Source organism: Acomys minous, assembly GCF_964271855.1.
Source record: "Acomys minous genome assembly, chromosome: 5".
Classification (NCBI taxonomy): Eukaryota; Metazoa; Chordata; class Mammalia; order Rodentia; family Muridae; genus Acomys; species Acomys minous.
In genome coordinates, this window is record NC_140494.1 from 47,987,439 (window position 1) to 48,001,944 (window position 14,506).

A 14,506-nucleotide genomic window follows, 5' to 3' on the forward strand; every position below is an offset into this window, starting at 1 on the left:
TGTCAAACCTGTCACGCTGCTGTCCCTTTCTTCGCACATGCTCACATTGGACTGAGACCTTATGACAACACTGAAAGAACAACTTTGAGGCATTTAAAAGAAAAGTACATTGTATTCCACAATTTTCAGAAAACCTAAGTTCTGAGAATCTTCAAGGGAAGATTTAATTCTAAAGTATTGGTGCAGTTTTATGGTTTAGATGGGGATAGGAAAAAAACATACCTTGCTTATGATAAATACTTGCAACGATTTCATATTTTCTAAATATTATATGATTTTAAAATATTCCGGAAAAAGAGATGTTTTGAACTCTGCATAGTTTACTATAAAAATGCCTTTTCAGCTATTATTCCTTTTTCTCAGAAAGAAACTATTTAAAAATAATATGTAAGCATGACAAGTGAAGAAGCAGAGAATCACAAGGGATAATCTCGAGAATAAGAGGAAATAAGGGGCGAGAGGAAGCAAGGGGGAGGAGAAAGAGAAGAGAGACAGAGACCCAGACAGAAGACGATAAGTACTTCTCTTTAATATATTCAGCAGATTTAATATATGATCCTGCACAAACCAATATTTGGTGGAAAAAAAAAACTGCAGAATACAATGACCTCAAGAGTGACTTTGAATCTCATGTGATTTACTGGTGCCTAGAGATTGCACTAAATCAGAACTAAATGGAATTTTGTTAGTACATATGTCTTCAGTTCTGCACAATGGCTTTCCTTGTCCTGATAGAGTAGGCATAATAAATAAAATCTACTTCCTTGCCAGGACAGTATTCAGACCATGTTTTAAATGACAAAGCAATGAGCATACACTTTCTTTCTGATGTCATTGAGGTAGATGGCACTCTATTGCAATATATTCTACTTTTAAACTTATGAAGCTATATCAAAGAGGTTCTAAAACATAAATATGTCTGGATTTGAATATAAGAAAAATGTTACTGAATAAATTTATTTTTTTCAGAGACAGAATAGAAAAGGCAACAGCAGTGAATATGATGAAATAGATGCCATCAGGACAGCTGAAATATAAAACATATCCATGCATATATGGGCAGCATGAAATGAACTTAGTGGGCTATCAAAAGAAAAAAGGGGGACATGAACTTGGCAGTAAGGACACTGAAGAATAAGGGAAAAGTTGGAGAGGATAATTTGGTGGCAGGAATGAATATTTTTTCTGTGTACATGTATGAAATTCTCAAGAACAAAAAATTTAATTTTTAAAATGTAGTAAAATTATAGCTGGATTGGTTGACGTCATTTTAGTTAACTGAGAGCTTACAGGCCCTATACTACAGTAACTCAGAAACATTCATGAGACATGTGGCATATTGAAATAATCCATACCATCCATTAATAAAAATAGACAGTAAAACACTGAAGAGATTTCTCAATTGTTAAAGGTACTCAACTGCTCTAGTGGTTACCTACTCAAATTTGTTTACATAGCTTCATTTTTCTAGCCATTGTTGCTTCATGTGATCAAACAGATAACTGTAGGGTACTACAACAAAGAGAGTACCTAGCATTGTATCTAACATAAACACAATTTATTTATTTTATTTTTAATATTTTATTAATTTATTCATTTTACATCTCAATTATTATCCCATCCCTTGTATCCTCCCATTCCTCCCTCCCTCCTGCTTTCCCCCTACTCCCTTCCCCTATGTTGTGACTGAGGGGGACCTCTTCCCCCTGTATATGTTCATAGGGTATCAAGTCTCTTATTGGTAACCTGCTATCCTTCCTCTGAGTGCCACCAGGCCTCTCCATCATGGGAACAAGGTCAAAAATGGGACACCAGAGTTCACATGAAAGTCAGACCCTACTCTCCACTCAATGGTGGAGAATGTCCTGTCCGTCAGCTAGATCTGGGTAGAGGTTCAGGTTTACTGCCTATGTTGTCCACAATTTAAATATATAATTTTATTCTTTTTCCTTTTTATTTATTTATTTTTTTGCTTTTCTACTTTTGTTTTTCTTTTTATTTTTTTAAATTACTTTATTCAGATTACACCTCAATTGTTATCCCCTCACTTGTATCTTCCCATTTCTCTCTCCCTCCCTCTTTTACCCTATTCCCCTCTGTTGGTCTGTGACAGAAGGGGACCTCCTCCCCCACCATATGGTCACAGCCTATCATGTCTCATGCTGGTATCCTGCTTATCCTTTCTCTGAGTACCACCTGGCTTTCTCACCAACTGGAAGTGGTCAAATATGGGGCACCAGAGTTCATGTCAAAGTCAGTCCCCACTCTCCACATAACTGTGGAGAACGTCCTGTCCATTGGGTAGATCACAGTAGGGGTTCAATGTTTACTGCATATATTGCCTTTGATTGGTACAGTAGTTTGAGCAGACCCTCCCCATGGGTCCAGATCCGCCCATCATGATGTTCTTCTTATAGGTCTCTAGGACCCTCTGGGTCCTTCTATTTCCTCATTCTCCCATACTTCTCTCACCTAGAGTCTGAGTAGAAAGTCCCTGCATCAATCCCAATCTCCTATTCTTAATATCTACAGCAGGTGGCTCACAACCACCTCTAGCTCCATCTCCAAGGCATATGATGCTTTTGGTCTCCAATTGCATTGATACTCATATACAGATACCCACACATAAAAACACGTATTCACATCATTATAAATAAAAATAAAAGAAAAAAACACAGAGTAGCAAGGTATGAAGGTAGTGACAAGGTGAGAGAAAATTGAGTCTTTAAGACTACTTGAATTGCATACAGTTTTCTGCCAGACTAAGCAACAGAGAAAATACTAAACATCTCATTAACAAAGGCAAAACAAACTATAAAATCATCAATATATAAAGTACAATGAAAATCTTCACAAACCTATTGTGCATTTTCTGTGTTTCACATTCCTGCTTGACTATCACTTTCTAAGTAGCTTCAACATTTCCGTGTGATATAATGCATTTTCAGAATCCATAAATAAAAAGCTAATTGCAGCAGTATATTTTGTTTATAATACTGTAAGTAACATGTAACGTAATGATATTTTACTGCCATGTTGGTTCCCATCCTTGATATAGGAAGGGGGTGTGATGAATAAAGATGAAAATGTCCTTCCACATTTTCGATAGCGGAGCTTGCTGTTCATATACAAAGTCCTTGGCACTGAAAATATATATATGAGCAATAAATCTGCAACCACCTCTTTAAGGGGTGATAGCTCAGTGGCTAAGGTACTTGACTCTAAGCCTGTTAACCATACTTCAGCCCATAAAATTCACATGATGGAAAATGAAAAGAATCTTCTATGAATCATCGTCTGATATCCACATGTGCATCATTGCACACCTGCAAACACACACACACACACACACACACACACACACACACATACACACACACCTCATAGTGAATAGGAACTGAAGTTTCTTTTTAAATAAAAAAATTCTTTTTTGGTGATATTGTAAGTGAAAAGTTCATATTTACTGCATGCTGGTTGAGGGTTATTTCGTCAGTGAGACATTTTTCAAAATGCTGTCACTATTGAGTAAGAGAGGTATAAAAGTTTGACTCTCTTCAGTATGAGTAATGCAGGTCATCAAAAAATGTGCAAGCCTGAAAGTCCATAGTCATAATCTTTCTCATAAATAGTCTGTTTGACTATGTCCCTCAGAGGATTAGGTGTATTTATAAATTTCATGTTCATGATGAGATAAGAATCAAGCACAAATTTCTGCATGCCAGACTCCTGTAGTCAGACATGTGTCAACCAAACCAAGGAAATATTGAAGGACTCTTATTTGTGAAGAGGAATCCCCTGATGAATTCTAAATTTTCTGCATAAAAAGATTCACTCATAATCAGCAAGTGACTATAGAAACTAGGTCTCGGTGTGGACAAAAGAAACACAGAGAGGCCAGTCATTAGGTTGAGCAGGTGTAGACCATGATTCTTCTTATGCCAAAAAATAGAGATATTTCTCAAGAAAAGAAACAAATCAAATGTGGGTCATAAAATAAAACTATTATTTGCTGTTTAAAATCATGTTTAAAATTAACTCTCTAAAATCTTCCAATGTTACCCGTAATCACCGGTTGCATAAAGTATATAACGTATTTGTGGGGTTAAGCAGACATGTGAAAGCAAACTAGCATACCATTGGGTGAGCACAAAAAATAAAATGTGCATTTTCCTAGCAGATTATATGACCAGACATACGAAAGATAGAATGTTGGAGACAGCGAAATCTAAATATTAAATAATATCTTCAATCAAACATAGTTAATGCACTTTAAAGAAAACCAGAGTTCAGCAAACATGATCTCAGATAAACTGAAACTAAATAAATATGTATAAAACATTTACTAAATTTAGTGTATTTAAAAATATAAAATGCCCAGGGGTCCCCCTCAAACTATGTCACCAGCCAAGGACAATACAGGCCATAAACTTTAAACCCCTACCTAGATCAAGGCAATGGTCAGAACATTGAGTAGAGGGTGGGGCTGACTTTCACATGTACTCTGGTGACTCATATTTGACCATGTCCCCTGGATGGAGAGACCTGGTGGCACTCAGAGGAAGGATAGCAGGTTACCAAGAAGAGACTTGATACCCGATGAGCATATACAGGGGGAGGAGGTCCCCCTCAGTCACAGTCATAGGGGAGGGGAGTAAGGGGAAAATGGGAGGGCGGGAGGAATAGGAGGATACAAGGTATGGGATAACCATTGTGATGTAACAAGAATAAATTAATTTAAAAAAAGGAAAAAAAATTTTAAAAACTAAAAAAATAAAAAGATAAAATGTCTAATATTTGTGTCAAATATGAATTTTAAAAATACTTCATTGTAACTAAATCATAAATAAAACATCAAACAATGAGTTAATGGTGCCTACATGAAGAAGAAATGTGCTCTTAGTCACAAATTATGAAGTTTGAATAACCATCCTGTAACTAAGGAGTGTTTTCAGGTTTTATTACTTCATGATTAATTACATATCTATATGTTTAATATCCACAAAATAAGAGAATAACCATGACAGAGTTGAAACTAGGAAAACAACTTGTTCTATAATGTCTTCATGAACCATGTATTCTTTAACCCTTCTTCATCATCTAAAATTACTTTCTTGATCTTTTTAAATTTAATATTCTATGCACCCATCCTTACAGCTGTTTACACACCATACACACACACACACACACACACACACACGCACGCATGAGTATATATAGACATGTGTATACATATATACTTAAAGCCTTCAATTCACATATTAGGGCAAACATTACTTTTGTTCTCTCTAAGTTTAGGGAATCTTTTTATTATTCATAATAATTTAAACTCTTATTTAAATGAAATAAAAATTTAAATTATTGAACTACTGACCACTGTATAAATATTACTTGAGTTTTAGTTTTGTAAATTACAATTTTGCAGGTATAGTTTGTATTCTGTATGAAGGCATCATCAAAGTAGACACAAGGCTGTATTGAAAACCTCTTTGTAAAGATAGTCGAAGATAAACAAATTTTTTCTGAATTGTAAGCCTATTCTTTATTTAGACAACTACTGACTAAATCACATGCATTTTGTTAATGAGGATACATTTATCAACAATTTCCAACATTAGTAATCAACATAATAATTTTTTTTCTTTTTGAGCTTATTACTTTGAAGTCTCACATACTTATTAAAACCACTTTATATTTCAACCATAAAATATTGTGTCTTATCATAAACTTCAAGAGTCCTTGAGAAGATCCAGAGTTTAAGTAGAACTTAATATGGAATCAATATTAAATAAGTCCTTGCCCCACTGTCTAACTACAAACAATTGGAACACAATTTCTCTCTCAGACTTATTTTCTTCCTTAATTTTCAGTGATAGAATCTAACAGATGTTGATTGACTTTAATAGTTGATCAGTATCATCAACTTTCGCCACTGATAAAAACCCTGTTTCTTCAAATGAAAATTTAGAGTCCACGTGAAAATTGTGACACATCCTTATTGTATAGATAAAACTTCTTAGTTAACCACAACCATTTCTGAATTTAGCTGAATTTCAACATGAAAATTATATGATATGTTATTAATCTAAAACTTCAGGAATATATAGAATATGTGCTAAAAGGTACCTTATATAAAAAGTTAAAAGATTGCATTTTATCTCATGCTTATTTCTTTGTATATTCTGAAGAGAGGTAAGTTTCCAATAGGTATATATTATATACATTAATAACGAGAATGGTACAAATACATTACAAACTGATAACAATTAATTGTCATTTTCATCTCCCTTAACAATTACAGAGAAAGACTTTTGTTCAATTACTTAGTGTAAATGATTTATATATTTAAATGATGATTAATGGAACATCACATCACTCTATTTATTTATAAATAAATTTAGAGTTCCCTAAATTAACAAAGTGCCTGCTTATCTTTGCATGCTCTATAATGTATTATGAACAAAGTTCTACTAGGCATGTTGGCACACCACTATAATCCACACTTAGAAGGCTTCAGAAGAAGAATTGGGAGTTCAAAGCTAACCCAGTGTGCATCCCATTACAAGTTTGTGAGCCAAGTGAGCTATGGCTACATAAGATCAAATAATAAGATAAAAATCAAATAATAATTAGGAAGAAAAGGAAAGAGAGAAAAGGAAAAATCATTTACTAATGTTAGCAACTGATAAACAGGTTTTAAGTGTGAATTTGAATTGCAGATGAAATTGGTGCTGTCACATCCCTAAAAATCTTACCAATATTGGAGAAAATATTTGAGACAAATTACATGCCAGCAACTTGATATTTGTGTAACTTTTTCATGTAGGAAATAGAACATATTTTACCTTATATCAGTCTATGAATATTTGGTGATAGGTTTCTTCTTAGCTTTTTCAGTGTTCGAGATCTACATAGGAAAGAAAAAAAGAAAACATGAAAAACCATGGGGAAGGAAATCTAAGCTATATCTCTATGTATCCTTACATATTTACTACTAAAATAAAATTTACTTATTGTTTTATAACTATATGTGATTGACTTTTGATAATAAACACTTAGAAGTAATTTAAATATCTAGTTGTTGTGTTGATTTATTTCAGTGTTGGAAATTGATGCAAGAGAGCTTTGTTTATATAAAGAATCCAACAGCTGAAGTACAGCATCAGTTAATATATATTTAAGGGGTAAAAATTTTAAATGCTAAAATGGATAAGAAAATTGGGATTCGTAGCAGAATGTTAACATGCATATAATGACTTAAATATCTAGAATTTTCTTTATATTGTGTACTATGAAAAGGGAAAACAGCATTCAGCTGCTTCAGTTGGTACTTTTTCAGTTTGTTTACCTAATTGCATCTCCTACTCGGTGTTACTTTGTCTGATCAAGAAAGATCATTGTAAGGAAGCAAATGGGGGCAGTATCTTGCGCAGCAACTAAAAAATATCAATTTAAAGGTACCATTCTCACTACTGATTGTAAAATAACTCTTAGAATAAAAATTGCAAAGAATGTAATTTGTTTGTTTTTTCTTTTTTTTCTCCTTTATTAATTTATTCTTGTTACATCTCAATGGTTATCCCATCCCTTATATCCTCCCATTCTTCCCTCCCTCCCATTTTTCCCTTATTCCCCTCCCCTATGACTGTTCCTGAGGGGGATTACCTCCCCCTGTATATGCTCGCAGGGTATCAAGTCTCTTCTTGGTAACATGATGTCCTTCCTCTGAGTGCCACCAGGTCTCCCCCTCCAGGGGACATGGTCAAAGGTGAGGCACCAGAGTATGTGTGAAAGTAATATCCTGCTCTCCACTCTACTGTGTATTTCAATAACTTTTCACTCTAAAGACAATGGAATATTAAATTCTGGAATAAAATCTCAGAAACAGGACTGGCCACTACTGCCATGGAAGGAAGTAGGCTGACTGCAGATTTTTATCCCTCATTCTGCTGCCAATCCAATATCCTAGTCTACAGAACACTTGTGTTCTCAATTTGTTCTCTAAGGTCATCTACAATGGATGACAAAGATCTTCTCCTCCAACTTTCCTTCTCCCAACTAACAGTAGCCTCCAACACCATCAGACATCCAATGGGAACACCCAACACAATTCTTTTTACAGCATTCTCTCCTTTATGTCCACATTGACTATGGGTTCTGCAAATCTTCTCCTACTAAACTCTTTACTTCCCCTCTTTGCTTTAGCCCATCTCAAAACTTATCAGGCCCTCCCTGCTCACCCACTTCTTTGCCTTAATCCATATATTCACCACGCATTCCATGTCTGTAGACCCAACCCCCTAGTCTCATTCCCTGCTCTATAGTATACCTTCTGTGGTGAACTCTCTTCACTGTCATCATTTCAAAAAGAGTGATAAAGCAGACCTTGGTGAAACCTTCCTCTTTCAACCCCCTAAGGAACCTAGCATATCCCCATTCCTAAGTGACAGATTTCAATACCAAGATACTCAGTGTGACTGGAAACCATTTGAGAAGCACGTTTAAGAAAGTGTATTGAAAGCTACAATGGAAATTCCATCAAAAAACATATAATGGCAGAACCACTCAAATTACAACAGTCTTCTCAATAGAAACTCTAAAAATCAGAATAACCCAGACAGGTGTGCTACTGACTCTAAGAGACAACATATACCAGTACAGACTACTATATTTAGAAAATGTTTCAATGACCATATATGGAGAAAATTAGACATTCCATTATATAACCAATTTAGGCAATATCTGTCTGCAAACACAGCTATAAAATAGGTGTTAATAGTAAAACTCCAACTTAAGTTTAGTACAATCGTGAAACACAAACACACACAGACACACGCACATGTGCCCATACACACACACACACACACACACACACACACACACACACACACACAGACATCTAAAGAAGAGAAACACGCAGACAGCACAACCACTAACAAAAAGTAACAGGAATAAACAAGTATTGGTAATTGAAATCTATGGTCTCAATTCCCAATAAAAAGAGACAGACTATCAGAATGAATTGGAATACATCTAAGAATACACCTCACCACCAAAGATAAATATTACCTCAAGGTAAAAGGTTGGGAAAAGTATTCCAAGCAAAAGAATATAGGAAGCAAGCTAGTATAATCATTTCCCATTGAAAAAAAAAGACTTCAAACAAACTAATAAGAAGAGATACGAAGGGCACTACTCATCAAAGGAAAAATCAACCAAGATGACAGACACTATAATTCCTAGCATCTGTGCACCAAAACCAAAAGCAAGCAATCTCATGAAAAGAATATCATCAAAGCTTAAATCACACATTGATCTTCACACATATAAGCCAAATGAACCTAACAGATATTTACAGAACATTTCTCCCAAACACAAAAGAATATACATTTTACTCTATACCTCATGAGACTTTCTCCATGACAGACCACATATTAGGACCCAAAGCAAATCTTAACTGATAAAAGGAAAGTAAAATAAGATCCTGCCTCCTATCAGACCCCCCTAGATTAAAGCAGGATTTCATCAACAACAGAAGTAATACTGCTTACAGACTCATGGAAACTGCACAACTCTCTACTTAGCTTAAAAAGAGTCAAGACAGAAGTTAGGGAATTGAATACTTTCTGTATTTGAATGAAAATGAATACACAATAAACTCAAACATGTGAAATTCAGTGAAAGTGATTCTAAGGCACAAGTTCATAGCACTAAATGCCTAAATAAAAGAAAAATGGAACAATTTCATATTAACAACATAACAGCACACCTGAAAGCTCTTAAACAAGAAAAATAAATGACATCCAAAAGGCGTAGATGGCCAGAAAAAAATCAAACTCATGGCTGAAACCAATAAAATGGAAACAAATAAATAAAAACAACAAATAAAAAGTATACAAAGAGTTGGTTCTTCGAAAAAAAATCAGTGAGATTGACAACCTTATCCAAATTAACTAAAATGGTGGGCAGGAATATCAAAGTTAAGAAAATCAGAAAAGAAGAAGAGGGTATAAAACAGATACAGAAGAAATTCAGACAAATTTTTAAAACCTGTACTACAAAAAGATTGGAAAAAAATTTTCAAGTGAGTAACTTTCAATACTTTAATGACACCTTTCAAAGATAAATAGACTCTTATAATCAATTTAAATATATCAATAACCCACAGTAAAATAGAAGAGTTTAAACATCCTAAGGCCAGGCTGTTTTATCATTGAATTCTTTCAAAGAGAGTTAGTACCAATACTACTCAAATTATTACACAAAATATGAATACAGGAACATTTCCCAATATGTTTTATGAGGCCACAATTACCCTGATGCCTAAACTGCATAAACATCCAATAAAAAACAAGAATTACAGACCAAATTCCTTTATGAACATAGATGCCAAAATTGTAATTAAAATGCTTCAACCCAATAACACATCCAAAAGATCATCCACTGTGATCAAGGTGATATCACTATTGAGATTCAGAAATTGTTGGATGGTTGTAAATAGATAAATGTAGTCTGCCCTGTAAGCTAGTTGAAAGACAAAAACCACATGGTTGTCTCATTTTGTGCAGAAAATATCTGTGAAAAATGCAATACCCATTTATTATAAAAATCCCTACAGAAATTATGCATAAAACTGGTATAATTTAACATAATAAAGACAGCTTATAGGAGATCCATACCCAACCTCAAATAAAATGGAGAGAAACTCAAAGCAATTCCACTAAAATAAAAGAATGAAGACAAAGTTGTCCACTCTTTACATAGCTGTTATACATAGTACTTGGAGTCATAGCCAGAGCAGTAAGACAACTGAAGGTCAAGAAGATAAAAATTAGAAAGAAAGAAATCAACGTATCTATATTTACTGGGGATATGATAATATACATAAGTGACGAAAATTCCACCAGAAACTTCCTACTTCTATAAAACATTTTCAACAAAATTATTTCACAAAATCAATATTGTTTCTAATGATAAACAACAAATGAACTGATAAAGATATCAAGGAAACAAAGCCTTCCATGGTAGCCTCAAATAATACTTAGTATATAGGGGGTAACTACAAACAAACACGTTAAAGACATGTATGATAAAATCTCCAAGATTTTGAAGAAAAAAATGAAGAAGACATAAGAAAGGTCTCCCATGCTTATGAATTTTTTGGATTAATATAGTACAAAGGACATCCTACCAAAAGCAACTTTCAGATTCTATGTAATTTACATTAAAATTTCAACATAATTCTTCACGGGTCATGATAGGACATTTCTCAAAATCATATTCAGACAGTTAAAACAACACTGGGTAATAAATAACATTCCAATCCAGGATAGATAAAAGAATACTGAATAATAAGGAACTGCTGGAAGCATCACTATTGCCTATTTCAAGTTGTATTACCAAGGTACAATAATTTTAAAAAACCCAGCATGGTACTAGTATAAAAATAGACACACTGATCAACAGAATCAAATTGGAGACCAAGATATAAATCTACACATGTATAGTCACCTAATTTTCGATAAAGAATACAGAAATACACCCTGAAAAAAATAATATCTTTAACAAACTGGATATCTACATGTAGAAGACAGCAAATCGATCTATACTTATCCCCCTGCAAAAAACTCAACTCCAAATAAGCCAAATACCTTCAACTAAAACAAGGTACATTTCTTTGATGCTCCTGATGAATCGATCCTGTTTGCCAATCCATTATTATAGTGTGTTTCTTTTTATTGGGTAATTGAAGCATCGATATTGAGAGATACCAATGACAAAGGGTTATTGATTTCTATTATTTTGATGTTCTTGTTGGTGGTGGCCTTGGTGATGGTGGTGGTGGCTGTGAGTGGTGTTTGTGTGTGTGTGTGTGTGTGTGTGTGTGTGTGTGTGTGTGTGTGTGTGTGTATGTGTGCATTTCTTCCTTCGATTTTTTGTTGTGAGATCACTTATTCCCTGTGTTTTCATGGTTATAATTCACTTCTTTAGATTAGAGTTTTATTTCTAGCACCTTCTGTAAGGCTATATTTGTAGATTTTTAGTTACTAATTTTTTTTGTATAGAATGTCTAATTTTCTCCATGTATGGTGATTGAAAATTTGGCAGGGTATAGTAGTCTATGCTAGCTGTACTTGTTGGAATATGAAAAGACTTTCTGAAGAGAATACTATTAGTACAGACACTAAAGTCAACAATTATTGACATGTGTAACTGAAAGAGTTTTTGTTTTGTTTTGTTTTGTTTTTTGTTTGTTTGTTTTTACAGCAAAGGATGCCAATATTTGAACAAAATGACAGCATTCAGTTTGGGAAAAAACTTACTAACTCAAATCTGATAGAGGACAATGTCAAAAATATATAACTAACTAAGAAAATAAAGATATCAAAATCCCAAATATCCAATTAAAAATGTGGTACATATCTAAACAGAGAATTCTCAATACAGAAAATTCAAATGGCTGAGAAACACTTAAAGAAATGTTGAGAATTCTTAGCATCAAAATAAAACAATTTTGATATTTCATCTTACATCTTTATGAATTGCTAAGATCATTAATATAAAAGACAGTTCATGTTGGCAAGAATGTGGAATAATGGAAGTACGCGGTGATGGTGCTAGTGCATACTTGTACAGCTACTGGAAGTAAGTGTGGTGTACTCAGAAAGATAGGAATTGCTTTACTTCAGGATCCAGATGTATACTCTTGGCCATATACCCAGAGGATGATTTACCCTACAAGGTTACTTGCTCAATTTTGTGTATTGCTTCTCTTTTCACAATAGCCAAAACACAGAAACAACCTAGTCACTCGATTTTAAAATGGGTTAAAAATGTGATACATTTAAACAGTGGCATATTATTTAGCTCTTAGAAAAATGACATCATGAAATTTGCAGGCAAATAGATGGAATCAGAAAAAAAAATCAAGCTGATCGAAGAAACCCAGACTCAGAAAGATAATTATAGTGTTTGCTTATATGTGGATATTAGTTATTAATTAAATGATAACAAAGGTACAATCTGTAGATCTAGGGTTTTAGGTATAGATGGTGTTACTTAGGAGAAACATGGATGCCTCTGGCAGGGGAAAATGACTAGGACAGGAGATGGGGTTACTGGAACAGGAAAATCAGATGGGAAGGGAAGGAAAAGAGGGGAAAGATAGCTGGATCTGAAGAGAACTTGGAAGATGGTTTGGAAACATAGTTCAGTAGAAACTTTCTAAGATATATAGTAGTAAAAAATGAAGTCTCCAAGTAATGAGGAGACACACTTTCAACTTGTCATCTCTTGTCACCATGAGATTCCAGTACCAATAAATGGTTTACACCAATTATTGAGGGGATATAATGCAAAACAGTAACATTGAGTTATTGTGAAAAGTCCCATGAAAATTCTCAAACAACCTAGGTTGCTACTAATGCAATACATTACTCCAAAAATCTGACATCAAGGCCCCATAGCTGAAGACAAATCCACACAATTAAACACAGAGAGGTTGACCCATGACTATGTAGACCATTCACTCCTGTTATAGTGTATTTGGGATAGGAGAGTATTCTGCAAGTTATCTAAAGAAAAACTTCTACACAGAGACACAAAATATTTAATCTATAATACTGTCCTGCCTGGGAAATACGCTAGATCAACAGTGGCTCAGATTTGTAGTATTTACCAACCAATAATGGATTTGACTTGAGGTTTACTCCAAGAGATGGCACCCACATTCGACACTTCTCAGGTGATCAAGAACCAGAGACTAGATAGCTCAAAGATCTATGGTAAAATTAAACACTACTCTTCTTAAAAAAATAAAAAAGTAGTGATAAAAGTGATTCCAAATGATATTATTCTATACACATAGATTAGAGCTTTATTCATTTTTCATCTGAGATGCTTCCTCCCAAATAAGTCTTGATAGGATTTCTCAGTGACTGAATGAGTGGACTCTAGATTTTTTAAAAGATTTGTTTATTTATTATGCATATAGTGTCTACCTGCAGGCCAGAAGAGGGCACCAGATCTGATTCTAGATGGCTGGGAGCCCACCATGTGGTTGCTAGGAGTCGAACTCAAGTCCTCTGGAAGAGCAGACAGTACTCTTAACCTCTGAGCTATCTCTCCAGCCCAACTCTGGATTTTTTTTGCCTTTTCTTTTGCTATTTTCCTATGGTTTGCTTGCCTTGTCTAACTTCTATATGATAGTTTTTGTTTTATCTTCTTTCTTTTTATTTTTTATTAAACATTTTTTCATTTTTTAAATATACATTTATATTGTTACATGTATATACAATAAACTATCTATAGCGAGAAGAACCATGACACAGTCAGGAATTATATAAATGTTACATTCTTAGTGTTTTGGCTATTTGTATTTGACAGCCTTGAAGAAAACATCTTTCCTATTTTGGTGCATCTAAAATTCTGAATGTAAATCGATCTCCATCACATCTTGTCAGTATTAACTGTCTCCGTCATCTTCTCATTTGGAAAGCTACTAATCTGC

General features: G+C 34.1%; 1 protein-coding gene across 5 annotated transcripts in view; it reads right to left on the reverse strand.

Moving 5' to 3' along the window:
• CDH18 (cadherin 18) overlaps positions 1-14,506 on the reverse strand; it is an 838,900-nt gene that overhangs the window by 608,842 nt on the left and 215,552 nt on the right. For all 5 annotated transcript variants that reach the window (XM_084783756.1, XM_084783758.1, XM_084783759.1 and 2 more), the window contains exon 2: positions 6,843-6,904. The gene's annotated coding sequence lies outside the window, so the exon portion shown is untranslated. The remainder of the gene's footprint in view (positions 1-6,842; positions 6,905-14,506) is intronic.